This window comes from Euleptes europaea, chromosome 8, assembly GCF_029931775.1.
Source record: "Euleptes europaea isolate rEulEur1 chromosome 8, rEulEur1.hap1, whole genome shotgun sequence".
Classification (NCBI taxonomy): Eukaryota; Metazoa; Chordata; class Lepidosauria; order Squamata; family Sphaerodactylidae; genus Euleptes; species Euleptes europaea.
Window position 1 is genome coordinate 39,838,932 of NC_079319.1, and position 17,505 is coordinate 39,856,436.

General features: G+C 40.0%; 1 long non-coding RNA gene across 1 annotated transcript in view; it reads left to right on the plus strand.

Moving 5' to 3' along the window:
• Positions 1-14,172, plus strand: part of LOC130481921 (uncharacterized) — a 199,716-nt gene extending 185,544 nt beyond the window's left edge. The window contains exon 3 of the long non-coding RNA XR_008933484.1: positions 14,078-14,172. This is a non-coding gene — a long non-coding RNA (uncharacterized LOC130481921). The remainder of the gene's footprint in view (positions 1-14,077) is intronic.
• The last annotated feature ends 3,333 nt before the right edge of the window (positions 14,173-17,505 follow it).

Here is a 17,505-nt window from a genome sequence, read left to right on the forward strand (position 1 = left end):
ATTGAATAGGTTCATATTGCTTCCACGTCTTTTGTATGTTGTATTGTGAGTCAAAACTAACAGAAATACTTTGATTAACCATTGACAGTACAAATGTATATTGCATTTCATGGCACTTGTTTCAGAATTAGGATAATAGAACTGTAACGTAAAGAGGAATCCACAGATCATCTAAACTGAAGCATATGCTCATGGCTATTTTCTGGGATCAGCTGATGGAACTCTGTCGTGGGAACCTGCATTATCATCTGTGTTTAGCAGAACCTGCCTTCTTGGCTGCCACACCAAAGCTTTGGAAATGTCAGCCATATGAATCTCACCAATTCCTTCTTTGTAGGCCTTCTGGAGAAACTGAAAGCTTTTTTTCCCAGAAAACCTTTGAGCAGAGATTTTTTCTCTCTAGTTTTTCTATATTAGTTTTATGCTTGGCTAGTTTTAATTGTTGCACTTTATTATTGCTCTTGTTATGGGATTATTTTATGATTATATTGTACCTTAATGTTTTTATTTGTGTGCTGCCTTGGCTGTACTATGTATAAATTAACTAATAAATATATTCAACAAATCTCCCACTCCTTCCAGGAACTCAGGGGCACATATGCCTTTCTCTCTCCTCATTTTTATCTTCAAAACCACCCTGTGAGGAAGCTTAGATTGGTCTACCCAGTGAGTTTCATGTATGAGCAAGGATTTTAACCTTGGCCTTCTCATTCCTAGTCCAACAGACAATGAATTACACTACAGTGACCCTATGTAGAAGTAGAATATCAAAAGACTGCCCCAAAAAGAATGAATGAGAGATCTGTTAGTGTCAGCTTTGCACAAGAGGTACATGTGGGATCATGGATCTAGTAGCAATGGGTGTACCTCCCATGAAAGCAACCCCCCATACAAATGGTATGCACATGCAGATGTAACACAGAAACCCAAATGAAAACATTAAAAGGTTTTGTATTGGCCAATGGAAAGGGGAAGGAAAATACAAACTTGGAAGGGTTGGAGAAGGAAGAAAAATGCACAATTAGGTAGAGAAAGTGAAAGGCAGTGGAGGAGTGTATGGAATTTCTCATCTCCTATAAGTTCTGGCAAGTTGCATGCTTGTAAAATAGACATACCATATATACCCGTGTATAAGCCGACCCGCGTTTAAGCCGAGGTGCCTAATTTCTCCCCAAAAATGGGGAAAAATTTGGCACCCACGTATAAGACAAGGGTCGGCTTATAACCCCTCCCCCCCGCAGGCTTACCTTTTCCAGGTGCGCAGGCAGGCGGCGGCGCCCCCCCCCCCCGCGGCCCAGGAGGCCCCTCCAGGGCGCTCCTGGCCGGGGGGAGCCGGGCGCGTCTGGTGGCGGCGGAGGTGCGGCCTTCCCGCGGCCATAGGAGGCCCTTCCAGGGCGCTCCTGGCCAGGGGGAGCCGGGCGTGCCAGGCGGCGATGGCGGCGGCGGTGGTAAGTTCCCCCCTCCCTCCTCCCTCCCTCCTCTACCGTATTGACCCACGTATAAGCCGAGGCCGGCTTTTTCAGCCCTTTTTTTGGGCTGAAAAACTCGGCTTATACGCGAGTATATACGGTATATATATTTTTAAATATGCTTTCATATGGACTATGCAAATAAAGTGTGCCACTGTGTCAAGGAACAAAGGTAACATCCAGTACCATTATTTAGTCTGGTTCAAGAAAATTATGAATATTACCAATATTAATACTATTAATGCTGCAGTGGTAGTATTAATTGTACATATTTATCACAGCAGCATTTGAGAGACTGGGGTAAAGTGTCAGGCACAAAGAGTACTTCTAGGTACTAGCTCCTAAAATCACATTTGCAACTGATGCTTATTGTCTCTTCTAAAAAACCTTGTGAAGATGGTTAATGTGGCGTCTAATGTAGGATGCAGCCATTTTTAAATTCAAATAATAGTCCCAGTAAATGAGGCTATTTAATTTGAATTATCTGTTCAGTTGGAAGCATGCTTTTCTGTTCCAGCAAAGCATTTTCTGTCACTGATTAATCATTTTGTTGCTTGCAAGACCATAGCAATGGGGATTTCCTTTCTCCGCACTAGAAAGGTGTCTTTCACTAGAGTAGTGATATTTCTGAGAGCAAAAACTGCTTACATTAGAAGGTGCATAATCAGCAGCAACGTGTCATCACTGTACAGATGTTGGAAATTTTAAAAAATTAGATTTTTCCAGTTTTTAAATTCACAGGCAGTGAGCATTGCATTTTGTGCTATCAATAAAAAATGATTATCCTGCATACTGTATTTTTAATGACTTAAATTCTTTCCCCGCATTAGACATGTTGTTCAGCACCTTTATTCAAACATGAGCATAATGGAGTTTCCTGCTGTTCAACTCTTAGAGATGCCATGTTGTTGAAAACCATGAAGTCTGTTACTAAATATGGAACATACATTATTAAAATCTATAATTTAGTTACACTAAAGTTAAAGCAATATTTTTCTAAAACTCTTTTTTCAGCCATTTTGCAGATGTTAGACATTCTAAATAAATAGTGTTTCTTAATTTTAAAAATATGTTCAACTGAATTCTGTTAATTAGGGAATCACCTTCTACTGTGAAAACAAAGGTGTATATTTGGCCTTTGAAAATTTCTATTCATCAGTGGAATCAAGCTCTAGGTAGTTGAATTGTATGAAAGACAGAGAGAAAGTTTTCTTGTATTGGTTAGGTTATAGTTTTGCATTTGAATTGGAATTTTTTTTTTGTTGCTTTGCTATGCTGTCTTGGGAACATTTCATGGAGTGGTGGCAGAAGGAAGGAAGGAAGGAAGGAAGGAAGGAAGGAAGGAAGGAAGGAAGGAAGGAAGGAAGGAAGGAAGGAAGGAAGGAAGGAAGGAAGGAAGGAAGGAAGGAAGGAAGGAAGGAAGGAATTCTGTTTATATCCTTCTGAGGAAGTTTCCAGGAATGCTTCATGTGGATTTCTGATCAATCTTACTATTTACTAATTTTCCAATACAGTCCTGGGGTGGGGGGGAGAGCACTCAGCAAGCTGACCACAGCCCCTGGAGGTGCAACCCTGAGATCCACCCATCACTGAGGCTGGTGCCAACAGAGCCCAGGAGCAGCCCACCCAGGCGACCATCAAGGTATACATATGCCCATGCAGAACATTATTTTGCCTCTCCCCCCCACCCAAGGGACCTGCTTGTCACCTGGACAGCCACCCTCCAGGCACATTGGGCCAGCCCTGGAAAGAGAATCATTCCCCAGGTGGCAGAGACCACCTACCATTTGGAAAATGACTAGTCCATCAGGTGACCTGCACAGCTCTACAACCCCCAGCTTTGCGCACAACATCCCAGGATTGTCGTGAGCCACAACTGCAGAACACACCCACCCTGGCACCCTGTGGGTGAGCAGGGTTAGTTTGTTGCTGCACATCTCCATGGCCACACAACTGTTGGCCCTTTTCTTTCCACAGGAAGGACCCGACCTCCCCCCCCCCACCCCGGTGATCTGTCTACTGGATGGCATCAGGAACCATCCATGGCAGTGGGAAAGATTGAGGGATTTAATGAGAAAATAACCTAGGAATTTTGAAAAATAGTCACAACTTTGAACCTACTTTTGGCTTACGACTTTGCTTTATGGATCAGAACCATCCTAAAAGTGGGTAGAAAAAGGTAGCTGTTTGATTGTTGTTCCACACATACTGTACAGTTAAATTGGCAACTTTCACAATTTCCTTTTCCATTCCATGTCATTATTCATGGTCTCCTTTCCCATGAGCAGCATTTTGCGGAGATCAGTGTGCTGCAGTAGGAGAGAAGAGGCAGGAAATTCCATTCCTCTGTTGGAAAATTTAGTCTGTGTACAACCCTATATATTTCTAGTAGAATTACAAGGCCATCTAAAGCAGAGGTAGGCCCTTCTAAACCAACTGACTTCAATAGATGTAGAAGGATTTCACTGTAACTGTGCACTTATTACTCATTTGTTGCATGGCATCCAGACCCCTTTCCTCAATTGTAATGGCCTTCAGCCACAAACAATAAACTTTTTCATATCGTACATTTTCTCAATTTAGCATGCTAACACATGGACACAAGGATATTGCATATTCCCACCATTCAAATAACGTTTAGCTAGTAGAAGACTGTGATTCTTCTACCCAAAAAACATATCAATTGTTGTGATGTGTAATTTCACAGGCAGCTATTGACTAAGTGCTGGGCCCATCCCATCTCCAGAGCATTGGCCATTCACCTGCAGAACCCCATCCCGGGTTCTTACTCTTGGTCATGCTCGACATAATCCAAAGAGGCACAACTATGGGCCTGACTTTTGTACATGTGATTATAATAATAAATTATGGCTGTTATTATTATTAGATGGTTATTATTATTTTGAAAGAAGCTTTACCAGATGTTTTTACCATAGGCCGTCTTTTTTTAAAAAAAATTAAGCTGAAACAAGTAGATCTTTCTAATGTCATGTCAGATTACTGTTCTTAGACATTCAGGTGTCTAATATAAAAATAGTAATGAGCAGAACCCCAGTCCAGAAATGTCCTTGCGCTTGGCAGCATCATAAGGAATTTTCCCCTCAGCCCTTGCCAAAGATTCCCTTGTCAATGAGGTCAGCTCTGACAGTAATGATTATCTGTTGCCAGTGAGGGAGGAAGGGGGCATGTGGACTGTCTCCTCAAGGAGGTTATTGCTTCTTTCAGATTTGACAGTCCCAACCATCTGTTTAGCAGGCACATCCACTCAGTATACATGCAGGATGTCCCCTCTACCCTGCAGCCATGTGCTTTGATGAAAGAAGACAGCTAACTGCAGTCCAGAGAATTCTGAGGATACCTAAAAATAATCAAATTCCAGTGAAATAGCCATCTTAGTTCACTGTGGCATGTTAAACATCATTGTCCAAAGTTAAAGCAGTGTCTTGTATTAAAAAAGTTAGAGGCCTAAGGTTCAGCAGTGCATGTGAACACATGAAGCTGCCTTATACTGAATCAGACCCTTGGTACCATTGAAGCCATTATTGTCTAATCAGACCGGAAACGGCTTTCCAGGGTCTCAGACTAGGGTCCTTCCAATCACCTATTTGCCTGGTTCCTTTTAACTGGAGATGCTGATGGTTGAACCTGGGACCTTCTGCATATCAAGTAGATGCTCTGCCACTGAGCCACAGCCCCTCAGTGATAGAGAGAGAGAACTCTGCTTGCTCAGAGGTACCTTGGTCATTTAAACTGTCATAGTTATATATTCCATATTAATAGCTGTATCTTGTGTTATCACATGTGTGTGTGTAGTGGGCTGGCATCCAGGGCATACAGTAGTCATGTAGCTCTTTTGGTTGTTTGTAACTGCCAGTATGGCTCTCTGGAACCCTCAAAGTGAGAACTGCTGCAGTAGAAGAAGAGTTGGTTTTTTATATGCCGACTTGCTCTGCCACATAAGGGAGAATCAAACCAGCTTACAATCACCTTCCCTTCCCCTCCCCACATCAGACATCCTGTGGGGTAGGTGGGGCTGAGAGAGAGTGACTCACCCGAGGTCACCCAGCTGGCTTCGTGTGTAGGAGTGGGGAAACATAGCTGGATAGGGCACTACCAATAACTTGCAATCATTCATAACTGGATTGTCTTGTTTGTGCCAGGTGAATCCAGTTGCAAACGACTGCTGTAGCACAACAATATCCACAATATCCATTGTGTGTGGATCAAGCCCTGTTGTTGAAGCTGCCAGAGTCTCCTGTGTGCTGGTTATAGAGCTGGAGTTAATGGTGAACTGAAGTAAGATATGCAAGTTTCCACCTATCTACCATATATCAGAGGATATTAAACCATTGGTGTCTGGAGTGTACTCATATTGTGCAACCTACTAGCAGTCTCCACTCCTCTGCTCCCACTTCCTTTTCAAACTTCTGGTGGTTTAAAATTCTATATTAAAGAAATACAATATGGCTTTTCTTCAAAGCAAACCCTTTAATTTGAAGCACAACACATAAGCACACAGCATTCTACTGGCAGTCTTATGCTGGTTACACAAATGATAGAAATTGCTGCAAGATTCCGTTTTGGCCCTCTTTAGGAATGTAATGGATTTTAATAGAATTTTAAGCTAGAAATGAAATGCTGATCAATTCATATTAACCGAGATAGTGATATTTTGTTTTCTATGGTACACTAATCTAATCTATAAAACAGAAGACACATGACAAGTATTAAAAAAAACACAGAAATGCACTAGTGAAAGAATACAATATTTAAAGGACATACAAAGAGCTGAATGACTAAAATAGCCAGTTCTCATTAAAAGGACTGTATATTCTGTGTAATTTTCATAGCCTAACACATTGTAGATACATAAACATAAGCAGGAGAAAATGCTATGGCTCTTAATGATCATTCTGTGCCATGCATTTTTCTGTCATAGCTTCATTTTCTATACCAATCAATGCTATTTAGTGTAGCAAATAATAAATAGACAGAAGTTAAGTAATATAGCTAGGAAATATCTCAAAATAGTAGCCAAGTTCTGTTTACGTGTGTGTGAGAGAGAGAAAGAAGTGAAACTCTTTATTAACTGAATTTTTTATCACTCTTATATAAAGCCATTTACAACAATGATGAAAACAAAATCATATTAAACCCCTTAAAAACAGTTGTTTAGCATCAACAGTTGTTTAGCATCAGTAAAGAAAAAATTAAGCTCCATAAAGTCATGGAACAAGGCAACAGGTTAAGAGCTATCAAAAAGACCAAAAGATTATAAAAGTTAAAATCATATTTTAAAAGAATCCTAAGGGCTTACGTTCTCTTGGCGCAGAGTGATAAGCTGCAGTACTGCAGTCGTCGAAGCTCTGCTCATGACCTGAGTTCGATCCCGACAGAAGTCAGTTTCAGGTAGCCGGCTCAAGGTTGACTTCCATCCTTCTGAGGTGGGTAAAATGAGCACTCAGCTTGCTGGGGGTAAAGGGAAGATGACTGGGGAAGGCACTGGCAAACCACCCTGTAAATATAGTCTGCCTAATAAACATTGTGATGTGACATCATCCCATGGGTTAGTAATGACCCAGCGCTTGCACAGAGACTACCTTTGCCTTTTCTTTTACATTAAAACCTTGTGGGGAAAAGGAGTCTTTACTTGTCTCTCAGAAGCCTCCAGGAAAGGGAGTTTTACAACACTGGAGTGACTGCTACGTGGGGTTGCCATCTGCCCACTTATGGCTAGAGACCTTGAGGTAACTGTGGCCATTGCCTATTGATGCTTACCTGGCCAGCAGGCAGAAACTGTCCAGCCAAATTGGGGGGGGGGGGTTTGTTATCCCTGTGCAATGACACAACTTCCAGCATGACCCGAAAGTCCTTCCTTTTATTTCAAGCTCATTCAACCAAAGATCTTGAGCGCAACATACATAAGACAAAAACAAAATTTACAACATCATAGAGAGTTAAAATATTTAAAAGATACATAAGATAAAAACAAAATTTGCAACATCATAGAGTGATAAAATATTATAAACAATATGGCTTTAAAATCTTGGAATTCATAAATTATTTTAAAATTACAAATATAAAAATAAATAAATATCTTTATAGGGAGCAATATAGACAGTACATTGATAATATTTCTGTTTAGCACATAATTTAACTTTATCGTGACTTTAAAGACAGTACTATTGCCAGATATTTAGCGACACCTCTAGTTATTTATGGGTCCGTGTCTCCCATCAGTAATGAAACCACCCAGGGGTACGACCCCAAAGTGACAGAAAGTGTTTTTTTGCTGAGTGCTAGAACATTGCCCCCAGTGCAATGCCATTGCTTCCGGGTTTCTCCAGTCATCATGGAACAGGGATTATGACTTCATCCCTCCTCAGTAAGTTCCCACCTCCCCCCATCTCTTGCAGGTTGCCCTGTCATGTCTGGCAACTCTACCTAGGGTTGCCAGGGGTCCTGAGATTCACAGGTCAGGGCCTGATGATAGGTGACTGAATAGTAGTATTAAGGTTGAACGTACCCACAGCACAAATATACTGTACCTGAATGTGGGTAGATACAATGTGGCTAAAGAAATAGCCTATTCAAGTAACCTGGACATTAACTGCACAGTAAACATGGTCAGCCATGGTTAGTATTTGGATGGGAGACCACCAAGGAATACCAGGGTTGCTGTGCAGAGGAAGGCACTGGCAAACCACCTCTGTTAGTCTCTTGCCACGAAAACCCCAAAAGGGGTCGCCATAAGTCGGCTTTATGACTCAGTAAAGGAAGCCACAGCATTCAATTTGCAAGATCTGAGCAAGGCTGTCAAAGATAAGACATTTTGGAGGACTTTCATTCATAGGGTCACCATGAGTCGAAAGCAACTTGACGGCACTTAACACACACACACACAAACATGAAAAGGCTAAAAATCTGAGGTGGCCCTGCAAATTTAGTCAGATAAAAGGTCTTGTTCCTAGTGAAAGGGTCTTGTTCCTTATTCTTGCCATTTGGCATCTATGTCCCTGTGTATCAGAGAAAAGAAGGTAACACCATCTGAAGATAAAAAATGGTTAAACATAGCCATATACCTGACAAAATGCGTAGGACAAAGTGGTTAGATGTAATAGAAAGATAACTGTTATTAAATGTTGTACATCTGTCCATTTTTGTTCCATCTGCCATAAGGCTGTTTTCTTTAATTGACCTTAGGTGATTATTGTGAGAAAATGGAGACTCTGAGGCTCAGTTTTTCTTTTACCATATACATGCTTGAGAAAATGTTTGCCTTTTCCTCCTTTCTTCAGGTAAAAGGAGACACTTCTTCACAGCAGTCCATTAAAGATAGCCTTTTAGACTAATAACCCCTATTGTTCATCACCAACTCAGGCCAAAAGCAGAGAGAATCCAGCAGTCCAGGGGCAGAAAGGTAATTTGGCTTACCACCCCAAACGCATTTCATGAAAGCAAATATATTTGTTTGAATGGCATCCTTCCAAATAATGTGATTGGTGGTGGGATATTATATGTTCCTTAAACAAACAAAAAATCATCTTTTTTCTTAAATGAGAAAATAATGCAGTTGTGATTGTTCTGGAACTGAGTTCATATAATAGTACCCATGTATCCCTCAGTTCTTTAAAAACAATAATGGAGGAGGGAACTATTGGAGGAAAACTTAGGGTGTCAGTATGAAGTAGAAATATACTCAAAACTGGTTTTGCAGATATACCCCCCAAAAAATTCTCAAAATTTTCCCTCTACCATTTTATATTAAAAATTGCCAGTTAAAGTGGCGTCTTATCCTAAAATGAGGGTGAAAATGTGTTCTCTGTGGGTGTCTCTTGGTCTCTCTCTCTCTCACACACACACACACACACACACACACGCACGCGCACACACATACACAGAGGAAAGGGAACAAGCAGGGATTAGTTATGATCCAAGTCATCCAGTTAAGCAGAATCATTTCTTCATTGGAACACAGAGAGAAGGAAATGTGGTATAGTTAGATTCAAAGAGAATGTGCTAAGATCTGAGAAGTCCATGCTTCAAGTCTCATCTCTGCCTTGAACTTATGAGGTAACCTTGGGGTAAACCTCCTTGCTTTCTGCCTACCCCATCTGTAATACGGTCATGATAATGTAGGTCTACCGCAAACTGAACATCAGAGACTTTATGATCCCTCCTGTTTAAGAATTTTGCAAGACATTTAATATGTGTGTGGAGGTTGTTTCCTTAAAGAGTTAGGAGTTTACTCAGCAAAAGCAGTGCTGTAATAACTCATTGCCTCTGTGCTCCTGAAGCTCTCAAAGGCCATTTACACATGGGAGGTCTTGCCTTGGATTTGCCACTCTCTAGATGCACATTTTCCCCATCCAAATTCTCAAAACTCAAAAATAAGCCCCCATGCAGAGTTCTGAGAATTCGGATGGGGAAAATGTGCATCTAGACAGCAGCAAATCCAAGGCTAAACCTCCCGTGCATAAATAGCCAGTGGTTGCCATGCTAATAGTCCATTAAGCATGTGTATGTGTATTCAGGAATAGACATTTACAGTCGTGCAGGCAACTGTTCTTTTACCTATAGAATGACTTGCAGCTTCCAGTGTTTGTCAACAGGTCTCTTGGATGCATGCCAGTTTTGCATTTCTGAACCCATACAGCTTCCTTATAGTGAAACATATATTATGTCCATCTCCGCACTCTTCAATTCTCTCCAACCTTTCCCTGTCCAACATACGTGTGAAATGATTCATCCTGCTTCCATGTTTAGCTGGCTGCCTGCCAATCCCTGCCTAGGCATTCTTGTTATGGATTCATTCCTTTTGTGCAAATGAAATTAGTTTGATTGTTCACAGTTATTGAACACACTGGCCACGTGCCATAGACATTCTTTCCCCTAAGGTCCCGAGTCTCCTAGGTGTTGGAGCTGCACTCCCTACAAAAGTCAGCTAAATGCCTTGTAGTTTGTCCCTCAACTCAGATAAGCTGAAGTGTGTGGACTAAAGACAGTTTAGGGCTTTTCTGGCAAGTTGGACAAGCAGCCCAATCCTTAAATTCAGATGAAATATTAGCATTGAAAAGATAGCTTAGCTCCATTGAAGAAAAGGGCACCAAACTACACCAGATGATGTACTGATCTGTGATTTTATCTCCAATTAGGAGTATGCTCCAAGAAAAAAAAATGGTTATAGTTTCAGATCTGGAATTCAAGGAGGACACCTTTACTATTATTCTTAATTTTCTGGTAATTTGTGTTCCTAATTTGTTGATAGGTTCAGGATTCAAATGTATGTGTTTATCTTTCAGGTTTGAGAATTTGGGGACATTATTTTCAGTGGGGGAACAAATTTAAGGATCTAGCGAAGCTGTTTTTAAATATAATTGGCACCAAATTTGCACAGAACGCAATCCTCCCTCTTAACTAAAGATCCCCTAAGTTTCAACCAGAATGGTCAAAGGGGTCAATTTTACAGACTCCCTCAAATTAGATGTCTCTTGGCACACTGTCTCAAGTCTTTCCTATGGGGGGAGAAAATCAGAGAATCCTGGCCACCAATATTTAAAAAAAAAATTCCTAGATGCATCCTGTTTCTTTATGCACTTTTATAGTCTTACTGACTGACAATATTATTTTTAACCTTTCTGCTGAAAACTCTGCATTTGCCATCCTTTCTTCTTTTGGTCCATTGTCTCCTTTCACAACATAAGGAAGGCATTGCAGAAAACCTCTCCCCACCCCTCACTGCAATTTTTGAAAATAGTCAGATTATAAAAAATATAGAGCAATGTATGTGTGGTTACATGAGATGAACCAATTGTCCAAATGATATGAGACACGTGTCTTCATGGAGTTTCTAGTGGGTGGGTCTCTGAAAATGTCATCTGGCTCAGAGCAGCAACAGCATGTCTTAAAAATTCTTGGGCGGGGGCTTGTCTCCAATGGTAATTGGCTGGGTGTGCTACTGATCCCTTGCAAGGATCCAGTTGGAAGGGAACATAAGAACATAAGAAAGGCCCTGCTGGATCAGACCAAGGCCCATCAAGTCCAGCAGTCTGTTCACACAGTGGCCAACCAGGTGCCTCTAGGAAACCCACAAACAAGACGACTGCAGCAGCACCATCCTGCCTGTGTTCCACCGCATCGAAAGGGAGAAATGTCATTGCCTGGGAAATCGGGAGAATCAAAGAAAAACAAGACGAGTGTTACTGTCTGATGACAGTAAGCACCTGAACACTAAAAAACAACACAGATTTTTTTTCAGAGGAGTGTTTTTTGTAGTGCTCAAGAACCCCAGATTTGTGTTTACCATTGCAATTTTACAATTTTTGGCTTGGGACTTTTGGGGTGCACACCCCTACTCCCAATGCTTTAAATTTCATTTTTATTTACACAGCCATAGAGAACCTTTCATTTAGATTAGACCAATGGTGCGGAGAGAAGATGAGGTTAATCCTTCATACCATTTCCTTATTCTAAATAATTCCCTAAATTTGCTTTTTAACCCTACCGCAGAAAAATACAGGTACCTGCATTTCCCCCCACTCTGGGGTGTATTAGTGTGTGTGGGAGGAAGCATGATTCTGGATTTAAATCAAGAAGATAGTGTGGAAAGAAGTGGTCTCCTCTCTTCCTGTAACACTGCTCTGTTCAAAATTGGAGTTCACTCCCTATAATTGTTACAAAGTTGTTGTTTTTTTAAGTTGGGTTGTGCAGTTACTATATTCCTGCATCACATGCACTTGGCTCTCAGTATTTTAGTTTGTAGACCAGGCACTCAACAGTTTAAATCTAAATATTTAAGCAATTGTGTGCATTTTCTAAATATGTATAGACACTAAATATGTGTAGATTGATGCTCATAACCCTGATTCACCAAATGGCATGAGCATAGGATTTCCTTTGGCATCTTTGGAAAGGCAAAGCTCTGTGTTTTCATGGAAGTACAAGCAATCATTCTGCTTGTGCAAGAGCTCTTCCATGAATGGAGATATTCCATGGGATCCAACCCATCTTTTTAAAACTGCATTCAGCAAGTGGCATACTTGTTGGATGGGGCTGGAAGGCTGAATACAGCACTTCTAGTTCTAATACTGGATTAGCATAGTGAAAACTGAGTATGCTGAGCTTCTGTGTAGAGAGATCTACACAAATAGCAGGTATGCAGCTATGTTGCATGTGTGGATCTGTGGATCAGGGCCATGATATGTCTGTAAAAAAACAACCAGTATTTTATTTATCTGCTATTCTTTGTTGCCATAAATTGCAAAACACATAATAAATATTGATAGTTCAATGAGTTCTAAAAGATATATTTTGGAATAAAAATATTACAATAGCTGTTTTTAAATGGCATAACCATCTATTATGTTTAACTACATTACTGTGTTCTTAAAAGGTAATGGGAATTGGTTTGAATTTATGGTAGGGAATTCTTCAATGACTGGACTAGGTCATCTTTTACTAATAAGTTCTTTTAGTAGGCAAAAGTTTGAAAATTACATATATGCTATATTCAAAAAACCATTTGCATCATGACTTTTAAGTAGTTTTACAGTGCAGTCGTAAGTAGAAGTAACTTCTTCTAAGTACATTGAATGGTCTTGGAATGGCATAACTACGTTTAGGATTACACTGTTAATATGCATGGGAGGTGAGCTCAAATTCAACTCCTTTTGAAATATAGTTCTGAAACTCAGCATTGATTTGATTATGCCTAATGGGTACATTAAGGTTAAGTTGAAACAATAAATAACAATTGACACTATATTAAGGAGCATGAGCGTACACTTTCTCAGTTCCATCAAGAATACATTGTTAAAGTTTTCCTTAAATTAAACACTCTCCAAGACCAGTCTTTTCAATATCCCATTTCTGCTTTTTACATAGGAAAGCTCATACGGTCTCTTTCTTCTTGTAAAATGAACTTAAATAAAGTGTCCATCGACACTAGAAAGCAAATGGAAGAAATTACTGATAAAGACAAAACCATGCATGTCAACCACCGTGTTAAAACCAAATGTATTTAATTAAAAGAGTGAAGTCAATTAAAATCAAAATAGTGCAGCCTGTGCAAATGCTGCAAGAATCATTAGGCCTTGCTGAATAATGGAGGAGTATAGAATTTTTTAAAAAGAAACAGCAGGGGTGATACATTACACAAAGCAACAATCTACACCAATATGACAATTGAATTACTTCAGCCCCATTAGGCAGGTGCAGAAGAATAATTATCATGAATTTCTCCAGTGGAAAAGAAAAAGAGCAAACTTTTTTGTTCAAAACAAACTGCCAGGGTCTCCTCCCCCGCCCCCCAAATGATGAGAAGATAAAATAGAGTGAATAGCAACAGTGGGATCAGTGATTTTTATCTTTTTGAGAGCTGGTGAATAGTGAGATAAAATATTCAGGCAATGGATTCTAAGACTCTGACATTGTTAAAATAAGCCATCATCATGTAAATGTCACTTTAAATATATTATGGTAGAGCAATTGATCAGGGTTGAAAACTAAGTCTAAAGGATATAGTCATACAATATGCTCACTAAAAGGACATTGCAGCATCTGTACTGGGGTGGGGGATCTAGGAGGAAGTATTTGTTTTCCCATTTCAGATTCAAACAAATGGTGACCTCTTCTTTTAGAACCCAGGGAGTGAATATTTCCTGAAACGCTAGAAAGAGTAAAGGAATATTGATTTGCGAAAAGTGAGTATATTCAGAAGCTGCCACTGATGGTCAAAAATAGATTTCTTCTTCTAAAGTTCTGCTATTAAGAAGTTATCTCTATTGCAGAAGGCTACAAAAAAATGATCAGAAGAGGAAGTGAACAGTTGTCCTGAACAGGAGCCAGGATGTACTGCTGTAGTCCCATAATGCAAGTAAGCAAGGCAAGTGTTTAAAATATTAAGTGGTGGGCATTGGAAGGTAAGGTATTTCAATATACATTTTAAAGCTACTAGAACAAAAGCAATACATTTTGCAGCAGTGGAACTTGGTAGAAATCCTGTAGTTTGTTATTCACATATTCTGTTCTTTGTTTAGATTCCTGTGGCAAGTTGATGAAGGAAGTTGACGAAACGCGCTTCAGGGTCGACCACTTGTTCTTGCCTTATTCATCACCAACGACGCTCCCTTCTACAGCAGTTTGACTTTCCACATAGTTGGAGCGTGTCCGTGGATATCTTGCCTTCTAGGACTTGCGCCGATTGTTTTGTTCACGTTCATATCAATCAGGCTGCATTCTCATTTGAGCCCTGCGAGGCTTAGCATATATAGTATAGTATTGAATAAGTCTACTTTGGAGTAAGTTTACTTTGGTTTATATTCGATTGTTTTGAGCCCTGGGAGGCTTGCTGTACTCACCGAGGGATCCAGATGTAATTTGGCATGCTGTTAATGCTACTCCTTTTAGGGCAGTTTGACTTCTTATACTTCATATATATTATAGTATTGAATAAGTTTACTTTGAAGTAAGTTTACTTTGGTTTATAGTCCTCAGTTCTGAGCCCTGTGAAGCTTGTTATATTAACTGAGGGATCCAGATGTAATTTGGCATGCTGTTAATGCTACACTAACGCCGGCATAAGTAGCCGGCGCAGAGCCTTCCTGGCCTCCTAAGGGCTTTCACCCTTAGAGCTCAGGAATACGCTGTTTATGTGTTGTGAAAAACAAGTGCTTTGTTTAGAAAAGGGCCAAGGAGACTTTAATACATACCAACAATTGATGACTTTTTTTTAAAAGGAAATTATTTGATAGGCGATCAGGGGACATGAAAGTCCTCTCTGTGATTATTTGGGCAGTGATAGCTGTTTTACACATGCAAATCATACTCTAATATGGAGATGCTAAAAGCAAGCAAACCTGTCATAAACAATGTAGTCTGAGATTTATTTTTTATTAATGAGTCAAGTTTAATCAAATATATTTCACTTAAAATAAATAAATATTCAAAATGAAAATGAGATGCTGATGCATGAAACAACCTATTTTTTTTAGGCATGCAAAGTTTTAATATGCAAGCATCCAAGTAACTGTGCAAGGGAAAGCCAATAATCCTGACCATTGCCAGACAGAGACCAAAATTCTGCCTTTCAATCTGCTTGACTGTTCTAAAATTAGTTTGGCTTATACTTCTTTAAAATTATAAGTGCACAATTTGCATCTGGTTGGAAGGATTGAGCTGATGAAATTCAATGCAGGTAACAATCACATCATTTGGGATGAGAGGCAACATAGTTTAAGATGGACCTGCCAAAGAAGCATTACAGTAATTAACTCTGATTGACAGAATGATGCACACTCTTGCATCTAAAACATCCAAATAAAGGAAGAAAAGAGAGCTTGAGATGCTTCATTGCTTTGGAACTGTGAATTTGTAGTCAGCTTCCTCAGCCCATAAAGATAATGGGATGTTCAGAAACAAGGTAAAAAGAAGGCAACTCTCAAGTTAACGCTTAAGGAGACAGCAGGCCCAAAACAGCAACAACAGGAGTTATTGTGCGCTGCTAAGCAGGACTGCACCTTTTTAAATCCATTGATTTCAATGGTCTTAGAAGGGTGCAACTCTGTTTATGATTGTTCTATTAGTGTGAAGAAAACTCAATATAATAATCAAGGGGTTTTCAAGGTAAGAGATGATTAGAAGTGGTTTGCCATTGCCTCCCTCTGCATAGCAACCTGGCCTTCCTTGTTGGTCTCCTAACCGTAGCCGCTCTGCTTAGCTTCTAAATTCTGACAAGCTTGGGCTAGTCTGTGCTAAGATGACCCAAGACATTTTCCTCCTCAAACAATCTGCTCTCATACCCCATCTCTTACAGGTTCCTATACTGTACTATACAAGGGCATTAATTTGCCAGTCCCTATTCTAAATAGTCAGGCTACAATCTTTGACTAACCAGAGTTTTGGTTACATTTCTCATGAGGCTTATTGGTTCAGAAGCCCTGATCTGAATTTCTTTCCTTATTTGAAGTTATTCTTACTCAGCAGTTAAACAGAATACTAGTATAATTTTTTAGCAATTACATAGGAATGCCACCATAAACTATAAGCTATAAAGATTTTTAAAGTTACTGTCTTTTCAGAATGCTGTCAGGCAGGTGAGAATAAGTAAAGAGAGGTGGCAGGGTTTAGGCCTACATGGAACTTTTGACATCTGCATTGGAAAGGTGCCCAACTTTTTAATTCTAAATATTTGGAGACTGCTTTGGAATGCAGAAAAACCCTTCTGTGTATTTTCAGGGGTTCTTTTTCTGTTTGCTATATTACTTTGGCAAAAATAAGATAGGGTGGTATTGAATGGGAATAGCTTAAAAAAAGGCTCCAAGACTAGGGTTGCCAACCTCCAGGTAGGATGGTTAAAGGGGAAAACAGCACCAGTTCCAATTAACAATAATCAAACTGAATTTTATAATGATTACTCAAAAATAATTCAGTATTGGTGTACTATTCTGTACATTTGTCACTGATATAATCAAAACAGTCACAACCAAGGAGTCACAGGTTACCCCACCAATGAAAAATAAAAGTATTATAAACATCAAAATGAAATAGAGTCCAAAATGTACAATTCGAGTTCAAATCAAAGTCCAATACTGAGTCCTCTTGAGAGAAAATGAACTGGTTCCGGGAAGATCCAGAAACCATCTGGTATGAAACTTGCAATAATAACAGAGTTCATCAAGGTCCAAAGTCCAACAAATCCAAAAATCCAAGACAACACCTCCGGATTTGAGTGTGTTTCGCCTGGAAAGAGCTTCTTCAGTTGATTAATCAATTTTCATAAGGGTACAACGACCTCAACTTCTTCAGTTGATTAATCATTTTCATAAGGGTCGCTGCTTCATCCTGGTACAAAAAAATCCGTGCAACCTGCATAGGGTTGCATAGGGGTGCAACCTGCATAGGGTGGTGTATCTTGGCTGGAAAAAGAGGGGGCATTCCCGGGCCGTTACAGCTTCGGAGGCCACCTAACGCCGACCCTGCCCCCAGCCCAGTGCTGTGATGCCCCAGGAATGCCCCCCAGTACGCCTCGGCGTCCCAG